General features: G+C 38.7%; 2 protein-coding genes across 2 annotated transcripts in view; one reads left to right on the top strand and one right to left on the bottom strand.

Moving 5' to 3' along the window:
- Positions 1 to 22,250, bottom strand: part of LOC106647629 (uncharacterized protein CG5902) — a 278,297-nt gene that overhangs the window by 27,269 nt on the left and 228,778 nt on the right. The window lies entirely within an intron of this gene.
- TfIIFbeta (transcription factor TFIIFbeta) overlaps positions 1 to 22,250 on the top strand; it is a 134,856-nt gene that overhangs the window by 111,739 nt on the left and 867 nt on the right. The gene's annotated exons all lie outside the window — the stretch shown is intronic.

The raw sequence follows: 22,250 nt of genomic DNA, 5'->3' as shown, positions 1-22,250 counted from the left end.
TTATTTTATTTATAACTTTTAAAATAATTTTTTTATCGTATTAGTATTAATGTACTACTACAATATGCTAATAAAAGAGTACATATGTCCAATTTGAAGTGTCTGGGATTGTGCTGGGCCAAGTTACAATCGATTTTTCACTGAAAATTGATATTTTGCTTATGTAATTTGTTTATAACTTTTTAAACAACTTTTCACCTGTGTTGGTAATAATGTGTGCTAATAATAAACCATCACAAGAGTGTGTTTGCTTGATTTCAAGTGTCTGCGATCATGCTGAGCCAAGTTATAGTCGACTTTTCACAGAAAATCGATATTTTGCCTAAATAATTTATTTATAACTTTTTTAACAACTTTTCACCCCTGTTGCCAATAGTATGTACTGATAATAAACTAGCATAAAAGTGTGTATGCTTTGTTTCAAGTGTCTGTGATTGTGCTGGGCCAAGGTAAAGCCGATTTCTCACTAAAATTGATGTTTCGCCTATTTAATTTGTTAACAACTTTTTAAATAATCTTTCACCCATATAGGCAATAATATTTTTTCATACTACACTAATTAAAAAATACATTTGTTAAATTTCAAGGGTCTATGATCATTTGGACTCGAGTTAAGGTAAATGTACCAATCGTTGGCCATCAAAAAAGTTGTCCCAATGACTGGCCACCAAAACTATTTTGTCGTTCACACGAATTTGTTCATCTGTAAAAAAAAAATGAAAATTAGATTTTAATTTGGGGCGCCCACGGAATTGATTTATTAGTATTTACATATACATGTTATCATTAAGTAATTAAAAAGTAAAGATTAAATCTGAGGTTGTATAAGCAGCGTTATAAGCATTAGATTTCTTAGCGTATTGACTAAGGAAACCATCGTTCTTGGTAAGTTTTTGTGAGGCGTTTTTTATCACTTGTAGTATTATACCACATATCTTGTTGAAGCTGAAGAGTTGCTTCATAACATAAAATCGATACTTTATTCTTATTTTCAAATTTTTAATAACATTTCGCGTTTGCTATTTATTGGTACACAGCACTCATTGCTCGACCAATAACTGGCCACCCTGGCTAGTCATTGGGTCGGGTGTAAATATAACCTTAAATGTTTTGTCCAAATAATTGGCCAGTATGCAACCTGTGCTTTATAACGTAGGTATCTATCACATTGTAATTTATAGTATTAAATACTCAGTTATGAAGTTTTGTAATATTTATGCGACGCTTCATCTTACTCTTACAAAAAAATGGGTAAAGTCAAGGTAAAAACTGTAGAAAAAAAAACCAAGTTATATAGTCAGAAAAATGTGTACAAAGCTCTGGATAATATGGAAAAAGGAATGAGTAGTCGCAGAGCCTCCAAAATGTTTAATATTCCACGGAGTACTTTGCAAAGCAAAATGAACTATGATATTCCAATTGAGTGTCCGATTGCCCGATGTACATACTTAACGGCTCATGCAGAGCAAATGGTGATTGATTGGATACTGTATTGTTGTGACAGAGGTTTTCCAATAACAAAGTTTATTTTGCTTGATAGTGCTCAAAAATTAGTCCAACAATTAAAACGAGAAACATCATTCAAGGAAAGTAAACCAGGAGACACTGGTACGACAGTTTTTGTAAACGTCATCCAGAAACTAGCACAAGAATTGCTCAAAATTTAGGGACTCACAGGGTAGCTGCTAGTCAAGAAGTGTTGACAAACTGGTTTAATAAAGTTGGTGAACGCTTGGATAAGTTAAATCTAAGAGATATACATCCATCGCAGGTTTTCATTTTGGATGAAAGCGCTTTTTTTCTTGTGCCAAAAGCTGAATGAGTTATTGCTCGTAGAGGATCAAGGGCTGTTTACAAATAAATCCAAGGAGATAAAAAAGAGTTTATACCTGTTTTGTTTTGTTTACTGTCAATGCACATAGTTCTGTATGCAAAGGCTACGCATGTTATTCAGCCTTTAGACGTGGCAGTTTTTCATCCTCTGAAAAATCAATGAAAAAAAACTGTTGATGAATGGAGACTTTCTAATAATTGTCAAAAGATTAAAAAAGAAAATTTTGCTCCTTTATCAAAGAGTGCTATTGACAGCCTACAAAGCTTGCCAAGCATCATTAAAAGTGGTTTTAGAACTTGTGGACTTTATCCTTTCTCAGCAAATGCTGTGAACATGAGTGTTTTAAATAAAAATGCAAAAAGTACCCAGCTAGATTCTCAATGGGAAAATATGTACCTTGGTAAAATTATTCTCGAGAGAACAAACGAGTCAAGCTCTATGAAATCTTTAAACAATTACTTCCAACTAACGAAGACCTCCAGAAGAGCCCAAGTCAACGTCTCTTGAGCCCATTCTCAGTAGTCTACCACTCATTCAAAAAGTCACCCAAGTCAAAGCCTTGGTCAGCACACGAGAATCTCTCCAAGAGACCACGCTGACGTCTCCTGGACCTGCTTTTGTCAGTCCATGACTCGTACAAAAAGCCATCCAAGTTGAAGCGCCGGTCGTTGCACGAGAACCTCTTCAAAAGACTATGCTAACGTCTCCCGAACCCGATCTTATAAGTCCATCGCTCGTCCAAGAGGTTACCCAAGTTCAAGCCTTACATGCCGCACGAGTACCACCAGAAGAGCCTATGTCAACGTCTTTCGAGCCCGTTCTCAGTAGTCTACCACTCGTCCAAAAAGTTCCCCAAGTCGAAGTGCCGGTCTTTGCACGAGAACCACTCCAAGAGACCACGTCAACGTCTCCTGAGCCTGCTTTTGTCAGTCTATTACTCGTACAAAAAGCCATCCAAATCGAAGCGCCGGTCGTCGCACGAGAACCTCTCCAAGAGACTATGCCAACGTCTCCTGGGTCCGCTCTCAGTGCTGTAAAACTTGTCAATGAGATCACCCAAGACTCTGCTCAGGCCTTGTCCAGAGATTTTGAACAGAGCACATCGCTAACAGGCAAGGATTATTCCCTATTTTTTCTTTACACAAATTTTTTCTACCTTTTTCAATGCCAATCTGATGCAAAATTGGTTTTGCTGTTTTTAAATGTACTTAAGTATATTTATAAAATTTAACAATGCTAAGTTAATACATTTTTTCCACAGTAACTGAAAATGTGATGTTTGATTTTAAAAATGCCATTCCATCAGATTTTCAAGCAGCTTTACCTTTGCTATTAAAAAAAATACAAAAAAATTTCAGAGTAGTTTGTTAAGTTCTATTGAATGGCAAGAATACCATAGCAAAATCGCTTAAAAAAAAGAGAATGAACGAAAAACAATTGAAGAAAAAAAGATATTGAGAGAAAAAAAAAAAGAAAGAAAATTGAAGACAATATAGCAAAAAAAGCGGCTGCTAAAGAGAAAAAAAAAATTGAAATTCAGATCCGACAGTTGCAGAAACAAAAAAAAGTTATGTTCAAAAAGATTAAAATAGAAGAAACAAACAACTCTATTAAAATAGATATAATTGTAAGGTTTTAATTTATTGTTTGATTCATATCTTGTTACTTAAATGTACCTTTTTTATAAAACATAAGTAATAAAATACTTTTTATGCAATTTTTTTAGTTTTAATTAACATTTCGTTAACCATAGTTTAGGTATACTTAATTCATCTAAAAGCTTTACATTACATAGTGTTAACACGGTAAAATTGAGTGGCCAATAATTAGGTCATGGAATTTTGGCCACAGGGATAAGTTTTGAAGTTGCTTGGCCAATTATTGGGACATAAGACTTATTTTGGCATTACTTCGTTATTTTTTTTTCAGCACGCAAATAATGTTTTTATAAAATTTTTTATTTAATTCGAATCCCAAATTTTTAGTTATAATCTAGTAATCATGAGCACAATATTTTTTTTTATTCATATACGGTTTTTTCAGCGTGACCTTACTAAGGTGGCCAACGATTAGTACATTTACCTTATAGTCGATTTTTCTCAAAAAATCGATATTTTGCCTAAATAATTTATTTATAACTTATTAATTAACTTTTTACCCATGTTGGCGATAATATATGCTAATATTATACCAAGAAAAGAACACATTTGTTGAATTTCTAGCGTCTGGGATAATTCTTGGCCAAGTTAAAATCCATTTTTCTCTAAAAATAGATATTTTGCCTGCTTAGTTTATTTATAACTTTTGAAACATTTGTTTAGTCATGTTGGCAAGAATATATTCTTTCAACACATCAATAAATTATTATTTGTTTTTGATTTCAAGTGGCGGGGATCATGCTGAGCCAAGTTAGAAAAGATTTTACATAGTTAAGTGATTTTTTTGTTTGTTTAATCTGCTTATAACTTTTTTATTTACCATATTCTGGTACTGAATAAAGTTAAAATCCTTATTTACTATTGTTAATAATAGTTCTGAGCTGTGACTGATCTTTATATTCGTTATTTTGTTAAGTCACGGGGCCCTTTGACACCACCTATTCACTTTTGGCTGGCCGCTCACTCTGGCCATGCAACGCATCAAAGAATGGTGTGACGCAAGTATGCCCCGAAAATCTGCCAGTTGCGAAAATCTGCCAGAGCTGGCTAGCGAAAAAACAAAGATGGTTGTCCTCACTAGTCAGCGATGGTTTGGCGACAATTTTTGCCTGAACGTCGCGGGCGCGGCGATCTGTAAGAGCCCCGCGGTAGGGACCTTGGAGTCTGGGTTGATTCTCAACTCATATTCGGTAAACACATTAGGAGAACCGTGGAAAAGGCTCTAAAAGTAACAGGGGTTCTATCGCGACTAATGCCAAACATCGGTGGGCCGCGAGAATCTAAAAGAAGGCTTCTCGCGTTGGTGGCGAAATCCATTATGCTGTACGGTTCAGAGGTCTGGGCGGATGCGCTATCAATGGCATGGCTTCGGAATCTCTTCACATCTGTGCAGTGGGTCAGGGCCTTGCGGGTTGCCTGTGCGTACCGCACAGTGACTTCAGCCTCGGTGATGGTGATCGCGAGAACTGTACACATCGTTCTTTTCGCGCAGGAGCGCAGAGCCGGATTTTTGGCAGGTGGGACAGAGTCAGACGACGTCAGGAGGAAAGAAAACATGCGACGCTGGTAACATAAGTGGGGCAAGGCCGCTGTGGTCAAGTGAACACACAGACTCATACCGGTCCAGCGTCCATGGCTTGGGCTTGACCACAGTGAGGTTGATTGTTACCTACCCAGCGCCTTTCGGGACACGAACAGTTTAATGCATATCTTAACCGCATGGCGCTAAGATCTACACCTAGTTGTGATTACTACTCTGGGGTGGATGATATAGTGGAGCACACTTTTTTCCAGTGTGTGCGGTGGCGCGAGCAGCTGCAGTAGCTAGAAAGCCGTTTGAGTGGAGCCGTCATGCCTGAAAACATCATCGGCTCCATGTTGAGTGGCGCCGATGCTTAAAGGGCTGTTAACGGGTTTACTTGGACAGTTCTCAGAGAGAAAAAGAAGGAGGAAGGAACCCCCTGATGAAATTGTGCGAACTAATGCTGCTCTAAGTGGTTATACTTAAGAGCAAGAAAAAGCACCAAGTAATCAGTATCGTTTGCAAACACTGGAACCTACAGAGAAGCGCTAAAAAACAGATGCCGATCTTCGGGGACCCTGAGTCTTTTTCAGCCCTCTAGCAAATGGTGGAGAACTTTCTGGCTTATGCTGTAAAATATGGGGCGGGGGAGGTTTAGTGGATATAGGTGGTCTAATAAAAAAATCTACCGAGTGGAAAAAGTGAAAAATCTACTACTCCCAGCGGAGTTTTTTCCTAGTTTCTTCATACCTGGCGCTTCTCCAAATAGCGGATAAGCGCACCCTCTAAGGTCTGAGGTGACGAGGCAGTTGGGGCAGGTATTTGCGGTGGCAGTGGGGGATGTCGATCGGAATGCGAGTGCGGCGTTGGCATGTGTGTCTGTATCTGTGCGGACGTGAGCCTTGTACTCTCTGTTTTCATTGGTGTGGATGAGTGGGCCGGCGCTGCTTGTGCTCTTTGCTCTTTGCTTTCTGCTGCCGCCGTAGGTGATGCCTTAATGCTTGATGCGGGCCAACAAAAACAAGCACCCCATCGTAAATAGAAGTAAGTGACGGTTATAACATTCTTCTCAGATACACGCATCCTACTCTTACTAAACAAACACAGGTATACTCATTAGTTGTTTCGGTTTGCGTGCGGCGGGGTCTCTCTCTGGCTGGCCTGGGGGGCCTGGCGGTGGGTGAAGCCGGACAATGCGGCATAATAGGTCTGGGTAACATCTGATATAGCTGCACGCCTCATGAACAAAAAAGATGTGGTGTGGTGACTAATCTAGGCTTAGTACCAATGAGGAGGCTACATGGTAGCACTTTCAGTGCTTTGTATACATCAGCTCGTTTTTGCGGGTTGTCTGCGCCAGTCGTGAGATTGTATGCCTGCCGCTCGTTTTGCTGGAATGACTGTGGTGTACTAACATATACATGCACTACGCACCATCACTACTTTCATACTTCTTACACAACGCCAGGGCAATCTCTGTGGGTGGAACTGAGGAAGAGTGGCTACTCCCGGCCGGCCCCAGCCAGTAGCACCTATCTTCGACAACGGAGTGGGCTGCTGCACTGGTTTTAACCCTTTCCAGATATTTATTTTCAGAAAAAAGAGTGTTGATTTAACCCGTCAACACGATCTCAAGAAAAACAAAAAATTAAGAAAGCCAATATAAAATTGGAATCCTAGGCGGTAACCTCTTTAAGAGAATCCGCCAGCAGTTCCGATCCGTTGCAAGCCTGGATGACTGCCTCTGGCCCTACGGATTCTGAGGGGGGCCACAAAGACGTTTCTTATAGCTAACAGGGACTGTTGAATATTTCATGACCTTTTCTTACAGGTGCAGGATGGAGACGAAGCCTTTCTAGCATAGGCAATCACGTCAGCTAGGACAGCAACGTAACAAATTTTTGCAACCAGACCTAGGAGGAGCTCACCTCTTTGGAAAATAATATTGCTGAGCTAAAAATAAAGTGATAGCAACAAATTGAGCAAGTTGAATCGGCAACGAAAGTAATTCAAGAGACGCTGAAAGTAATTCATGATAAGTACGAAAACATGGCAAGCGCTGTTAAAAATGGTCTCAAAACTGCTCTTAAACGCCTTAAAGAAGCAGAGGTGATTAGACAAGGCTTACTTTCCAAAGAAGAAGTGTTTACAAAAGGTTGAAAGGAGTCCCTTGAATCCCTGAAGATGTACTGTTGGAACAAGAAGAGATAATTTCCGACATCATGTTAAAAAAAAAACCCTGAACACTGCCCTTAAGGAAATAGAGCGAGTTTAAAGCAACAGGAGTCCATCAGACAGCCCTGAAAAACGGCAACAAGCCCTGTCTTTTAAGATAAATAAAACAGGCAGAGGCCAACTAGAAGAGGTTCTCCAGAGCGACAGAAAAAGCAAGCAGAAAAAAGTAGACGCGACGACAACAATATTGGTGAAGATGACGGAAGGTCAGACGTTTGTTAATGTACTGTAGTGAATGAAGGCGAACTTTGACCCTGACAAGGTCAATGCCGCAGTCCAAAGTGTTGTCACCACAAAAAAAGAAGACATACTTATAAAAGCCAAAAGTGTAAAGGATGCGAATGCATTCTTACAGCAAATTAAAAATTTGGTAGCCAGACGGGGAACTGCCAAAATAAGCACCAAAAAAAAGACACTAGAGGTCCGAGACCTAGACGCTGTTGTCGAGAAAGACGAGGTTAGAGAGGCTTTTATTAAGACTTTTGGACTAAATAGCCAGGAGCCTGAAAGAGCTCTCTTCAAACTTAATACCAGAGAGCAACGGCTGACGTTAATAACGGTAGATAAAAGAGAGCGGCACTGGCTCAGTCTAAGTGTGCTTGTTACTGATACGACGTAGTTCTAGGGGTCGTGGGTTCGATTCCTGGTAAATGCAGATTTTTTCAAAAACTATTTTTATCGGTAAAAGTTCCTATGTAACCCTGGCTGTTTCGAGGCCAGTTTTTCCGTGGAATTTTCCTTCAGAGTGATTCCAGATTTTTCCTTGCCCCATAGGTTTTCGGGCCTGAGTGAATCCGAAACAGTGTTAGAGCTATAGGAAGAGATTAGCAGACTCGATGCCAGGCGTCGGGCAGGGATCGCTGGCCTTACAGACGAGGAGTGGTTTCTGAAACATGGGGCTTCTCCAGAGATGCTAATTAGCCTGGATCCGATGCTTCGGCAGAGAGCACCGGCAACGAGTAGACATCCTGAAGTAATGGAGTCTTCTCCGGGGAAAGGCTACACAGTGGTGAGTGGACCCGATTAACCATTGGTGCAGAGAGTGTCAGTTTAACTGGCAAGGTGTTCCAACGGAGATACTCACACTGTGCCCATGGATTCAGGTAGGATGTAAGGAAAAAAGTTTGGAAAATGGGTGTGGCAATACACCCTCACACATAGGTGGTAAGGTAGGTGGCCCCCGCAACCAGGCTAGTAGGCTTACATGTTTACCCGGTAGAAAAAAAAAAAAAAAAAAAAAAAACGGTAGACAAAGCAAGTGCTTGATAAGCAGAGGGTGAAGGCAGGTCAAGAGTCTGTTTCTTAAGCTGCTAAATTTAACGAAGAATTAAAGTAACAAGATGTTGCAGAAACGATATGGGCATGTCTAAAGCGGATGCATAAAAGAGAATATGTCCAAGCTTTGCTTCCGGTGTAAGAGCGGCAACCAACGAAAGAAAGGGTGCCCAGGCCCAGCACGGTATTTTTTCTGTCCAACGACGGACAATAAGTACGAATCTGGTAGTAGGAGCCACCCATTATTTAAAAGAGCTTTAGAAGAGATAAGGAAAACGGCCCAATCAGAGCACTTATAAGGTGAGAAGGCCCTGAGTTGAAAGGTAGGCTAATGTGGACCCACGCTGCGCTGACTACTTTTACTCATCAGCAAGGGAAAGCATCAAGCTTATAGTGGCGCTTGCTAAGTTAGTAGCCTATTATGGAGCGCAAGACAGGGTGCTGGGCCTACTGCTACTATTACTGCTACTGCTACTACTGCTGCTGCTGCCACTGCCAATGCTTCTGCTGCTACTACTACTTTCTTTACTTCCACTACTACTTCCGGGTGGGGTTTTGCTAGTTTATCCATACCGGGCGCTTTCCCGGATGGCAGATAAAGGCATCCTCTTGAAATATGAGGTGACGATAAGCAGTTGGGGTGACTCTCTGTGGTGGTGGTGGTGAGCGTCGATTAGGAGGCGTGTGTATCTGCAGCGGGGTGGACCGGAGACTCATGCCCTCTGTCTTTATCGATGTGGATGCATGGGCCGGCCCTGCTTGTGCTCCTTGTTCTTCGCTTTCTGCTGCCGCCGTGAGTAGCCCCTCAATGCTTAATGCGGACCAACAAAAACTAGCACCCGTCATGTATAGAAGTAAGAGCCGGTTACAACATTCTTAGATGCATGCATCACACTCTCACTAAACAAACACAGGGATACTTACGGATTGTTCTGGGTTGCGTGTGGCGGGTCCTTTTCCGGGCTTGCGTTGGAGGCCTAGCGGCGGGTGAAGCCGGATGATGAGGCCCGGGTAAGTCTGGGTAACCACATCTGAAATGGCTATACGCCTCATAAACAAAAAAGACGTGGTGGGCCGACTAATTTAGACTTACTACCACTGAGGAAGCTATATGGCGGCACCTTAGTGCGTTACGCCAGCCCGTTTTGTTGGGTTGTCTGCGTGGTCTCGGGACTGTACACCTGCCGCTCGTCTCGCTAAGATGACTGTAGTGAACCAACATATACATACATTACACATGAACACCATTCTTAAACTTGTTACTAAACACCATAGCAGTCTTCGTGGGTGAGACTGAGGGAGAGTGGTGCCGCGACAACAACTGTAGTAGTGAAGATGGTCAAAGGGCAGACCTTTGCAAAGGTGCTGAAGACGATGAAGGCTAACTGTAACCCTAATAAGGCTAATGTGGCAGTCCAAAATGATTCACCACAAAAAAAGGAGACATACTTATTAAAGCCAAAGGTGTAGAGAATGCAATAGCATTCTCTCAGAGAATTGAAAAGTTGGTAGCCGGACAGGGTACTGTCAAAATGAGCAACAAAAAAGTGAAACTAGAGGTTCGACACCCGGATGCTTTTGTAGAGGAAGTTGAGGTGAAAGAGGCTTTCGCTAGAACTTTTAGACTTTGAAGCCAGGAGCCAGACATAGCTCTCTTAAATCCTAAAACCAGAGAACAAAGCCTGGCGTTAATAACGGTAGATAAAAGAAAGCGGCACTGGCTCAGTGGAGTTCTTCTCAGATACATGCATCACACACTCTCACTAAACAAACACAGGGACACTTACGGATCAAAAAAGACGTTGTGGGCTGACTAATCTAGGCTTACTACCACTGAGGCAGCTATGTGGCGGCACCTTAGTGCCTTACGCTAGCTCGTTTTGTTGGGTTGTCTGCGCGGTCGTGGGACTGTACGTTGCTGCTCGTCTCGCTGAAATGACCGTAGTGTCCCAACATATACATACATTACTTATGAACACCATTCTTAGACTTGTTACTCAACGCCAGGTCAGTCTCCGCAGGTGGGAATGAGGGAGAGCGGCGCCTCCTGGCCGGCCTGAGCAAGTAGCGGTTCTCTTCGGTAACAGAGAGGGCTACTGCTCTGGTTTTAACCTTTCCCAAATATTTATTTTCAGAAAAAAAGGTAGTGTTGGTCTTCGCGGGTCAGTACAACATTAAAAAAGATGCCAATATGAAAAACGTCGATGAAAAACTTGTACAGGCGGTAACCTCTCTGAGAAAATCCACCGGCAGTTCCGATACGGTGAAAGCCCGGGTGACTGCTGCAGGCCCTACGCATTCTGGGGAGGCCTCAAAGACGTGTCTCCTCAAATTAAAAAGTTGATAGCCGGACAGGGTACTGTCAAAATGAGCAACAAAAAAGTGAAACTAGAGGTTCGAGACCTGGATGCTATTGTAGAAGAAGATGAGGTGAAAGAGGCTTTCGCTAGGACTTTTGAACTTAGGAGCCAGGAGCCAGACGTAGCTCTCTTAAATCCCAATACCAGAGAACAAAGCCTGGCGTTAATAACGGTAGATAAAAAAGAGCGGCACTGGCTCAGTGATAAGTGTGCTTGTTACTGATACAACGCAGTTCTAGGGGTTGATACCTACAAGCAGAAGAGGAAGGCAGATTACGAGTCGGCTTCGTAAGCTACCGAATCCGAAGAAGAATTAAAGTAACAAGATGTTGCATATGCCTGGAATATGGACATGTCTAAGGCAACTGTAAAGAAGAAAACAGATCCAAGCTTTGCTTCCGGTGTGGAAGCTCAAACCACCAGAAAAAAGAGTTTCCAGGCCCAGCACGGTGCTTCCTTTGCACAACGACGGAAAACAAGCACGAAGCAGGCAGTGGGAGCTGCCCTTTATTTAGAAGAGCACTCGAAGAGGCTAGGAGAGAGGCCTAATCAGAACAAAAATAAGGCTAAGGGGCAGGAGTTGAAAGGCAGGCTAATGTGGACCCATGCTGCTCTGGGTACTTTTTCCTATTAGCAAGAAAAAGCATCAAGCTTATAGTGGTGCTTGCTAGGTCAGCGGCCTACTATGGAGTGCTAGACAGGGACTTCGAGTCTTTTTTAGGACTTGAGAGGATTGGCACCTCTTGCAAATGGTGGTGAGTTAGTTGGCTAATCCTGTGAGACGCGATGGTCTCCCTGGTTGCTCCACCCTGAAGTAATGCTAACGCGGTTCAATGTTGGAGATGGCTGCAAGGCTGGACCTTATCGTCATGAACTCTGCTGGTTCAGCAACGTTTAGGCGGCCTGAAAACCGGAACACGGTTATCGATCTTACGCTGGTGTCGTCACAAATGGTGGTACAGGTGTTCGACTGGCAGGTCTTGGAGGTCTACACGGCCAGTTATTACTAGTATGTCAGCTTCATAATTAAGGAGGACCGCTATGAGAGTTTGCATGAAGTCATCTAAAGGCGCGTTGTCGGGTGGAATGTAGCGAATTTTAATCGAGATTTGCTACAGAAAGCCATGGTAAGCGCGCCCCCTCCTGCTGATATAAACAAGATCACAAATCCAGTGGAGGTAGAAGCTTTCGTGAGCGACACTGTTAGACGTGTCAAGGAACGGTATGACGCGTGTATGCCCAAAATGTCTGACAGGGGGGTTCGACGTTCATGCTACTACTAGACTGAAGAAATAGCTGACCTCCGCGGATAGGCGCAGCACCTACGGCGACTCGCACAGCGACACAGAACTCGTGAGAACGCCGGGGTAGCTGTTGCCGCATATAGGAAAGCAACAAAGGCCTTGTTGAAAGCGGTCGAAGTGAGCAAGAACTGATGCTGGCGCGAACTCATCGCTGAAGTGGATAAGGATACGTTAGGCATAGGCTACCGGATTGCGTTAAAAAGACTGCGCGGCTTGGACCCGGCGCCGCCGGTAGAACCTGTTTTCTTGGAGAAGGCGATCTCTTGCCTCTTTTATGAGCACCACGTCTGGAGGCGGAAGGACAAAAGAGCAGACCAAGTGCCTCTCTTTACCCTCAATAAATTGAGATCGGCAGCATCGGAGACGCCGCACACTGGGCGAATTTGATTTTTTTACCTAAAACCTAATATCTTGTGAATGTTGATGGATAGATAAGTAATTTTTTCTTTATTTTCTTTCTTCGATGATAGAGATTAAAAAAAAAAACTATTGAAAAGTCAGTTGAATTGAAACCTGACCTACAAATTAGTGGTAAATGTCGATTTTTTGCGATGTTGAGTCTTTTTATTCTTTTTCAGCTGTAATAAGAATAAATTTCGGCCAATTCTACCACAAATTTATAGATTAGGTTTCAATTTTACTGACTTTTCTGTAGTCTTTTTTTAATGTCTATCATTAAAGAAAGCAAATAAAAAAAAAAAAATTACTAATCTATTTATTAACACTCGCATGATATTCGGTTTTGAGCAAAAAAAAACAAATTCGCTCACTGTGCGCCGGGGCATAAGGCTCCTGGTCCGGGCAGGGTGCCATTCGAAGTCTTTAAGATCATAGCTGTGGAGAGGCCATCTGTTTTTCTGGACATGTTGAATGCGTGCCTGCGCGTTGGACTGTTTAGTGAGCGTTGGAAAATTTAAAGGCTTCTTTTTTTGGACAAAGGCTAAATACCCCCCCTGGTCCCGTCGTAATTCCGACCCTTAGGTATGTTGGACAATTGTGGGAGAATGCTTGACAGGCTGATAAGATCTCGCTTAAGAGGAAAAGTCAGCCTCTTAGACAATCAGTACGGATTTCGAAATGGGCGTTCGACGGTCATGGCTGTGCCTGAGGTTTTTGAGTCGGTTAAGAAGGCATGGAAACCTTTTTATAAGTCGAGGAGCGTCTGCATCCTAGTGACTCTAGACGTGAAGAATACTTTTAACTCGGCCGAATGGTTTGACATAATAAGGGCTTTGGGACGCTAGAGAGTACCGGACTAGATGAGAAAGATCCTTGACAGTTATCTTCAGGACCGAGTACTCTGGTACGACACAAAAAATGGATCAAGAGAGAGGCGCCTGACGTTGGGGATCGCACAAGGATCTGCCCTTGGACCCGACCTCTGGAACCTCGTTTATAACAAAATTCTGCGCCTTGAAATTCCCCCCGAGATCAAGCTGACGGGCTTTGCTGATGACAGCATTGTACATCACAGCAAGATCCTGAGAGGAGGCCGAGCGCAAAATACGAGCTTCGAGTTTGCATTCGCAAGTTTCGAGCTGGCGATTGATAAGACGGAGATGATCGTTCTCATCAGGCAGAGATGGTTTGGGGGACACTTCTGCCTGAACGTTGCGGTTAAGGTCATCTGCGCGAGTTCGGTGGTGCGCTACTTGGGAGTGTGGATCGATTCTTGACTCACCTTCTGGGAGCACATCAAGAGAGCAGTCGATAAAACCGCTTGGGTGTCCGGGCTGCTTGTATGGTTCATGCCGAACGTTGGAGTTCCGCGGGAGGCTAAAAGACGGCTTCTTGCGTCGGTCTCCAACTCGATCTTGCTATACAGAGTGGAGGTATGGATGAACGCACTCGCGAGAAGGGATATCCAAGAGTGCCTCACTTCGGTGCAGCCTATCGGATCCCTAAGGATCGCGTGCGCGTATCGCACGGTCTCCTTCGCTGCTGCTATGGTGATAGCAGGAACGATTCCCGTTGTGTTGCTTGCGCGGCAGCGGCGAAGGATGTTCTTGGGCTCCAGCGATGAAAGCGATAGCGACATGCGGGAGGAAACGTTGACGACGTGGCAACAGGTGTGGGGTCAGTCTAGTGTGGGTAAATGGACGCACCGGTTGATACCACATCTGTGGCCATGGGTGGAGAGATGATACAGAGAGGTAAACTTTTATCTCACCCAGTTCCTTTCCGGGCATTGCCAGTTTAATGCCTATCTCCATCGCATGACGGTGAAAGCATCACCTAGATGCACTTACTGCCCTGCGCTGAATGATACCATTGAACACGCCTGTAGTCATCTTATTTATGATTTAAAATCCCTTGAAGATTAGGGAGGGTTACGGTAGTAACTGCTGATTTTACCAGTAAAAATACTCTGTACTTTCGATGATACTACAAATAGCCAAATGAAAATTTGGGGCTGCAAAAAAAATTGACAGTGTTCCTGCACACTCCGGAATACAAAACGGTAACCTAAAATTTATACATAACACGTTTGTATACTTCTAGTTTTGCCAGCCATATACATAATTGTAATCAAATTTACAACAATAGTTTGAAAATTCTTTTTACATGTGGTATAGGAAAAAATTATTATCTAGAAGCATTAGATATTAATAAATTAAAAAATTTAGGTGTTTTATTGAATAACATTTAAACCTTAATATTTTACCTTTACTAAATTTAAAGTTCATGTCAATACATTTGTTGATTATGCACGATACGTGTGTATTTTGTATTGTTGTCGAACCATGAGGTGAATGTGTAAGTTGAATAATACATACATGCATTTGAAGAAAAACCTGTGATATCGAAATAGCTGTCACATTTGGAACGAATAAATGTGAAGGTTGACTATAAAATTTAAAGTCATTTATTTATTAAACCAAGGCCTTTTATTTCTATTAGAACAGTTAAGTATGTGTTTTATGACTAGTTTTGTAAGTTTTCCATGACCTGAAGAAATTTCAGCCGAAATAATTTTATCAATTTTTAAAAGTGTTTTTATTTTCTCATTAGAATGCAAAGTTATTAATAAATGCGCGTGAGATAGACTATGATTTTTGAAAATGTCATTTTAAATTGGTGGTAATTTAGTGTGAAATGATTTGAGTGAAATATTTGAAATATTATTTGTTGATGTATTTTTTAGCAATTTCGATTTAGCTATCTTTATTTCTTTCCATTTTCAATTACATTTAACAGTTATAATTAAATCTGGTCCACCACGTTTTTGCGTGACAGCCATTAAATTTTAATAGTGCTATTGTATATACCTCACACTTTTTATGAACGCAGATGGCACTATGTAAAGATTCCCGATTTTTTCTTGTGTTCTAAAATTTCCAGAAATATTTAAAACTGACGTTATGGCTTATGATTATGTAATGAGAATATTTTGTTAGAAATATTTAACTTACAAATAAATGTTGAACAGTAATGATGAATATTTGTTACGATAACATATAATTACAATATGTTTACTTGGCGTACGTGTTTGTACGTCATAGTAGTGTTTATGGATTTTGACACCCGAACCCTATCCTCTATCATGCTTGTTCCTTTTTTCCCCTGCTTATCCTCGTTTTTCCTGAAGCATGAAATTCTCTTAAGGTGATTCTTTCATGAAATGATTATGAACAAAATGTCATGAAATCTCCTGGAATCATTTATTAAGTTACAATACACTGCCCCTCAAAATTTCGGAGTAGAGTAACGAGTATAAACGCAAGAAAATGATAAATAAAAATTAAATTCTAAACATGTGCTCCTATAGCAACTCAGTATTTTTTTTCTGAAACTTGTAGCCTAGTTATTTATTTGCTAAACGTAATTCAGGAAAAAAACTGACACAAGAAAGCTTGTGCAATTCCAAATGTACCGCTATCTTGAAATGTATGTGTTCACAGACTTAATCAAAAGATATTAAAAGAAACACAGGCATACATTTACGTTTACTATATTGAAAGCATAGGTAAGCATCTACTGCTGGTATTTTGAGGTTAAGGGCGAATTTTAGAAAATCATTACTTCAAACTTTAATGTTGCATATTATGATCTAAAATTTTAAATCAGTACTTAATTTGCCTCAATAAGTCATATTAACAAATAATCGTTAAAAAATTAAAGCAGTATTAATAAATATCAACTTGACAGTTGCACCTTTGACTTAGGGGTCATGAAAGAACCACCTTAAAGGAGGCCTTTGTAAAGTTTCCTTAAACGACTGAACTTCTTTCCTGCTTAGTTTTATTTACAAGACGTAGTGACCGCCTTAAGCACGCCCCTGCTGTTATCAAGTTCACAAAGGATCTCTTTCAATAAATTATCCAATTTGCTGTATCAACCTTTTTTAAACCTCAGTGATTTGTGACTTTATCATTAGCTGGCCAAGTGATGGTTTTCTTTAAAAAGAAAGCCTCTGGAGACCCAGATACTACCAAACAAATTTATTTTATTTTTAATAAACGGATAGTGAGGTTTTCGACATTCTAGGTCCTTATCTGCCAGAAAATTCCCTAGAAAAACCTTGGTAATTTTCGATGGAATCCGAACCCAGAACGCTTCGAGTTTCTTCGATGATGTAGATCAGATGACGAGTGGTTAAGAGGTAATTTTTTGAGTGGAAGCAAAGTTTGAATCGATTTTTATGTATTTTTTGACGCCAAACAAAAATATGACTACGGGGTAAGCTGAAAACTTAAAGTTTTTTTTTTAAAATAACAAAAAGTTAAAAAAAAATTGTTCTTTTTTTTACCTTTTCCTTAATGTCTCTATGCCTTCGCATTTTTTGCTACACTTTGTTGTATACTTTTTTATTCCTTGGATGATAATTAATATTTTAAGGCCTGACAAAGGTGGCTAAGTGTTATTTTTTATCCGCAAATAGCCTTCGATGTTGTAAAAGTGCTGTTTTCTTCGACATTAAATATCTCATGGACAAATGCACGGAGATACTTCAAATTCTCTGATATCGTTGCCTATATCAGTGTTGATAAACGCACAAAATTTTGGCAAAATCGATTAACTTTCTGATTGATTAAGGATTGAATTTTTTTTTTTCGGCCCTTAATTATTGTAAATTTTCATTATTTTGGAAATTAAAGTATTATCTTTTTTTTTTTTTTTTAACAATCAGAAAATATAATAATACTTAAAAATGCAGAAGTCATTTCCGTTACAATAAAGGCACATAAATGAATAAAGTATGTTTGAAAATTTCATTCATCAAAATAAGTACGCTTGAAACCCTAAATATTCATTATTGATAAAAATAATGATAATATTCGTTAATCTTTCGTCAAGCTGCCCTAAATTAAGTACGAAAAGAATTTTGCAAGAAAGAACCTTGGGAGCTGAGAGAACGATGTTTCCACAAACGCAGATAATTTAAATCGATAAGTATGTTTTTTACTTCCCTACTACCGCCAAACGTACAGCTCGAACCACGCGCTCGGACGTGTCTTACTCTTTGTTTTTTATTTATTCGCCGGCTGTTTACCATACGTTTGCATTTTTTAAATAAAAGTATCAGCATTGAACTTAAACCTGTAAAAGTTTTAGCCCAAAAGGTCAATAAACAAAGGTACAGGAATTAAAATTTTTTTAAAATTATCTCGGTTCCAGAATGTCGAAGAACAATATTTTTTTTTTAGATCTGTGTTTTTAAAAGCACTTTTTAGTTTAGAAACTGCAAATGCTAAAATTATAAAGTTACTGGTTTTATGCGCGTGTCGTAAACTATTATGGCTAAATAAATTGTTATGAAATCGGTCGAAGCTAAAATTTTCCAAAAATTTTAATGGGCTATAAAACTTGAAATATTTCTTACATTTTTAGCTTGGATTGGTTGATGTAGCTGTTCAAGAAAGGATACGGTGCATTTTGCAGTTAAAAATCAAAACAAAATTTAATCGTTCATTAATTAAAAAGCTTAAAATCGATCTTGCTAAAATTGTGCACTTATTAAGACCGTGATAGGCAACGATATCAGACAATTTGAAGTATCTACGTACATTTGTTCGCGAGATATTTAATGTCGAAGAAAACAGCTTTTTTGCAACTTCGAAGGCTGTTTGTGGATAAACAATAATACTTAGCGACTCGTTCTGGGCATTAAAATTTCAATGATTATCCAAGGAGTAAAAAAGTACACAATAAAGTAAAGAAAAAAAATGCAAAGGAACAGAGATATTAAGTAAAAGGTAAAAAAAAAAAACAATTTTTCTTAAAATTTTGTTGATTTAAAAAAAAAAGCTCACGTTTTCACCTTACCACGCGGTCATATTCTTGTTTAGCGTCAAAAAAATATGGAAATCAATGAAAACCTTGGTCCCACCCAAAATATTCATTATTCCACGTGTAATCGTCCCCGCTGTCTGGCCTTATTCAGCTAGTACGCTAAACACTAAGATATCGTAGCTGTATTCTGTTACTAATATGTTAATTTATTATGAACAAGTATACGACAAAGGACTTGGTAAGACGTTGGTGGGCTCTTTCGATTAGGAAAATAAATTAGTTAACACATGTACTTATTTGATATATAATAACAAAAGTTTTATATTGCCGCTTTAATTAAAGTGGGGAAAGGAGAAATACTCTTTCTTCGAAATTTATAAGGGGTTTTAAAGTGGCTGATAAAAATCGCCATTTTCTTAACGCGAAACTTCCAGGGTCTTTAATCTTATATGACTCCATAAAACTTGAACTAATATATATAATTTTATAATGCCATAAAAGTACATGTTAAAATATTTCAACTTCATATAGTTATATAATAATATTGAAGGAGTTATCCTGGTACAATATGCGTTAAAAGTTGGGTGCATCGAGATCTGAGCTGACTGTACACCTTTCTCTTCTCGTAACGATGAATTTTTGTCAGTAAATGTACTCGCCCATGCGCAGTTAGGATCTAGTCATTTGTTTGCTCTGTTTTCATCAAATTTTTGGCAAAATGTGCTACTTTACATTAGAACATCTCATAAACTATAGAGCTAGGCCTTCTAAAACTTTTTGGAAATTTAAACAATTTATACGAGAATACGTATCTTTGGCAGCGATTTCAGATTAATCGAGCTCGCGACGACCTCTCCATAAGAGCCCGTGTATAACAGAAAAACTTTGAGATTTTTGTAGTATTTTGACAGACAAAAGTTTATCTTGATAAACAATAATTATATCTTTATTTTTTTGATTGACACGCAAAATTTTTGTTATTACAATGAATAATTTGAATTGATTTTTATACTAGGAAACGTAAGGTGGTCTTTTCATTTCTTGTATGTTTATGTGCAATTTAAAATTTTTTACTATTTATTTAATGTTTTGCACTAGTTTTCAGATTATTATTATTATATACCTGCGTTCCTACCTTTCTTATGATTCGAGCTTTTTTTAGTGGCTCCTCAATTCTCAGTCTGCTAAATATTCTTAAATTTTTAAATAAACTGGTAAAAATCTCAATCGTATCTGTCTCAACAAATATAATAGGTCAGCTCTTCTTTTATCTTTCGTCTTTTCTAACGCAAATATTTCTTATTTTCTCCTTCATCTCCATGGATTAACATTTTATTTTTTCTGCGTCAGTTTTGAAACCTATTTTGTCTCCTCACACATGGTTTCCTGTTATTCCTCTATGACCACATTTTATGGTTAGCTTGCCAGCTGATTTTTTATTTCATCGCAAATTTTTTTGTTCCTTTAGAACCGGTGGGGTCCAAGTTTTTCCTTATTGCTCAGCAACAGTTACAGTAATTCTTTTTCATCCTGCTCAATTAACTTACATTTATTAGTACTTTTTTAGCGCTTTTTTCCTCTTCATCTTTTTTTTTTAATTTACTTGCTCATTTTGTATGAAACAGACTCCTGGTTACTTTTTCGTCCTCAAGCCTTTATATGCCGACTTAACTGAAATAAATCACTCTCTTTGATTCATTTTTCTGTATTAATGGTGTCTGAACCCTTTTTTAGACTAATCTTTAAATGTCCTTTTTTGTAATTTTTGATTCGTACAGAATCTAGCTTGGGTATCTGTCCCAATTATAGACCCTGTCCCTATCGTGGACCCATTATCACATTATTAATGATAAGTTAAACGAGTGTTTCAATAGCACAATGAATTATTTTTTAAGTTGTTATTTTCTCTCTAATTCACCATAATAATGACAAATAATAGCATTTAAATAATGTTATATCATTAAAATAATATATTAAAAAGTTACACAACGCTTTTGACTATTTTCTTCATCATGCCTTGTTGAAAACCGTAAGATACTCATATTTTTAAAATGCTGTATAAAAAATTAGGAGTATTATTTGAACTCAAAAAATTGTTAAAAATATCAATAAGAGTTTCAGAAAAATGATAAAAACAAATTATACTCCTAAAATGTATATTTATATACATTATTAGAGGGTCCACAATACAGCCATGATTATCGGCTCTGTCTCTATTATGGACCCTTTATTCCGCCAGTATTGAGTGAACACATAACCTTTAACTCCATAACTTCGAGCTGTTGTTTTTATTCTAAAAGTAAAGAAAAAACAACATAAAATGCCTCTTAAAAAACGCACCAAGAAGACTAAACAACCATTATAAAGTCATCAAAAATATAAGATTATTATAATAAAAAAAAGTAATAGTAATTATCACAAAATTAGTTTTATATAACAATTTGTTCTTAAAAACTCATCTTAAAAAGTGCCTAGTCATATATTTTGTTAAAAGTGTGAGAAGTACTCATAAATAAATCTCAAATATTTATTTAATTACATACAAATATTTTTTTACATTATGGACAGGGTCCATAATTGGGGGGTCCACATTATGGGCAGGGTCCGTAATAGGGGGGTCCACGATAGGTTCAAAGTCCATCGAGGGGGTCCGTAATACGGACAAAATTTTTTTTTCTTGTTTCATCATTAAAATAAAAATAACAAAACTTTTTGATAAAAAAAAATTTGATATTATTAAAAAAGAATCAAACGACTTATACGTTATCATACAAGGTGTAGTTCTATTGACCGTTAGACACAAAATAAAGTTAAGCTCGAAATTTTTCTTAAAGGGTCCATAATTGGGACAGATACCCCTTTGTCTGCCTTTTTTATTAATTCTTTTTGCAAATTGTTATTGTAATTTTTTTTTTCAATTACTCATCATATTTTTTAAACCTATTATTGTGTCAGCTTATATCGCTGTATAATATGTTATTTTTGAACTAAAAATTTTTTTCCTTCAGACTGTACCCCTTTTTTATCTGCCATTCCTCTTTTATGTCTTCCAGATGAATGTTTAATAAGCATACCAACGTAATTCCTGTTTACATCTTTTAGGGTGAGCGATAAGTATGTCGAGGGTTGACATTCTGGAAAATATGGTTATTTTTCTTACAGAATAATGTTGCGTTGGCTTCAAACAATTTATATTTATCTAGGTGACGATCTTCGTCTAGTATATTTTGTTAAAGAAAAATATTCTTTTGTCTTCATTGACCATACAATTTGCTGACGCATAGCAAGAGTGTTTGAAAACGAACTTAATGGTCTATTGACTGTTTTGATACCTGGAATAGGTCGGGAGGCAAACAGGTTCGGCCGAATGTTTGGTGACCGTCCATATGAGTACTAACTGTAAAAAAAAATGTGAAAGCTCAAATGAGCACCATATTACTCTTCCTGATTGGGTCCAGGGTTAGGTAACGCTGAAACTTTTTTTTCAACGGATTGGTGTCCTCTATATCAATTGCAGTTACCTGTTATAAAAAGCGTTGTGATGTGTAATGAAAATTCTTTTTTAAAAACGTTAATAATTATGTTTTATCTTTAACCTTAACTCTGAAACAACTCTAATAACCTAAACGAATTAGAGTTAGCAAACTTAAGTTCTAAAGTTACATGATTCAGAATACTACTGACTAAGCTATTATAAAAGCGAATAAAATAGTTGACAACAGAATGCATCCATTCTGGATTAACTAAGCAGAAGTACCAACTGAAAATTTCAGAAAATTATTTGTCGTGCAGCTGCTTCTGCAGTAGGAATTGCCATCAATAGTTTTT

This window comes from Copidosoma floridanum, unplaced genomic scaffold (genome assembly GCF_036245765.1).
Source record: "Copidosoma floridanum isolate Cflo_tuat_1 unplaced genomic scaffold, Cflo_Japanese_pri ptg000008l, whole genome shotgun sequence".
In the NCBI taxonomy this organism is placed as follows: domain Eukaryota; kingdom Metazoa; phylum Arthropoda; class Insecta; order Hymenoptera; family Encyrtidae; genus Copidosoma; species Copidosoma floridanum.
This window is presented reverse-complemented; position numbering and strand designations above follow the sequence as displayed.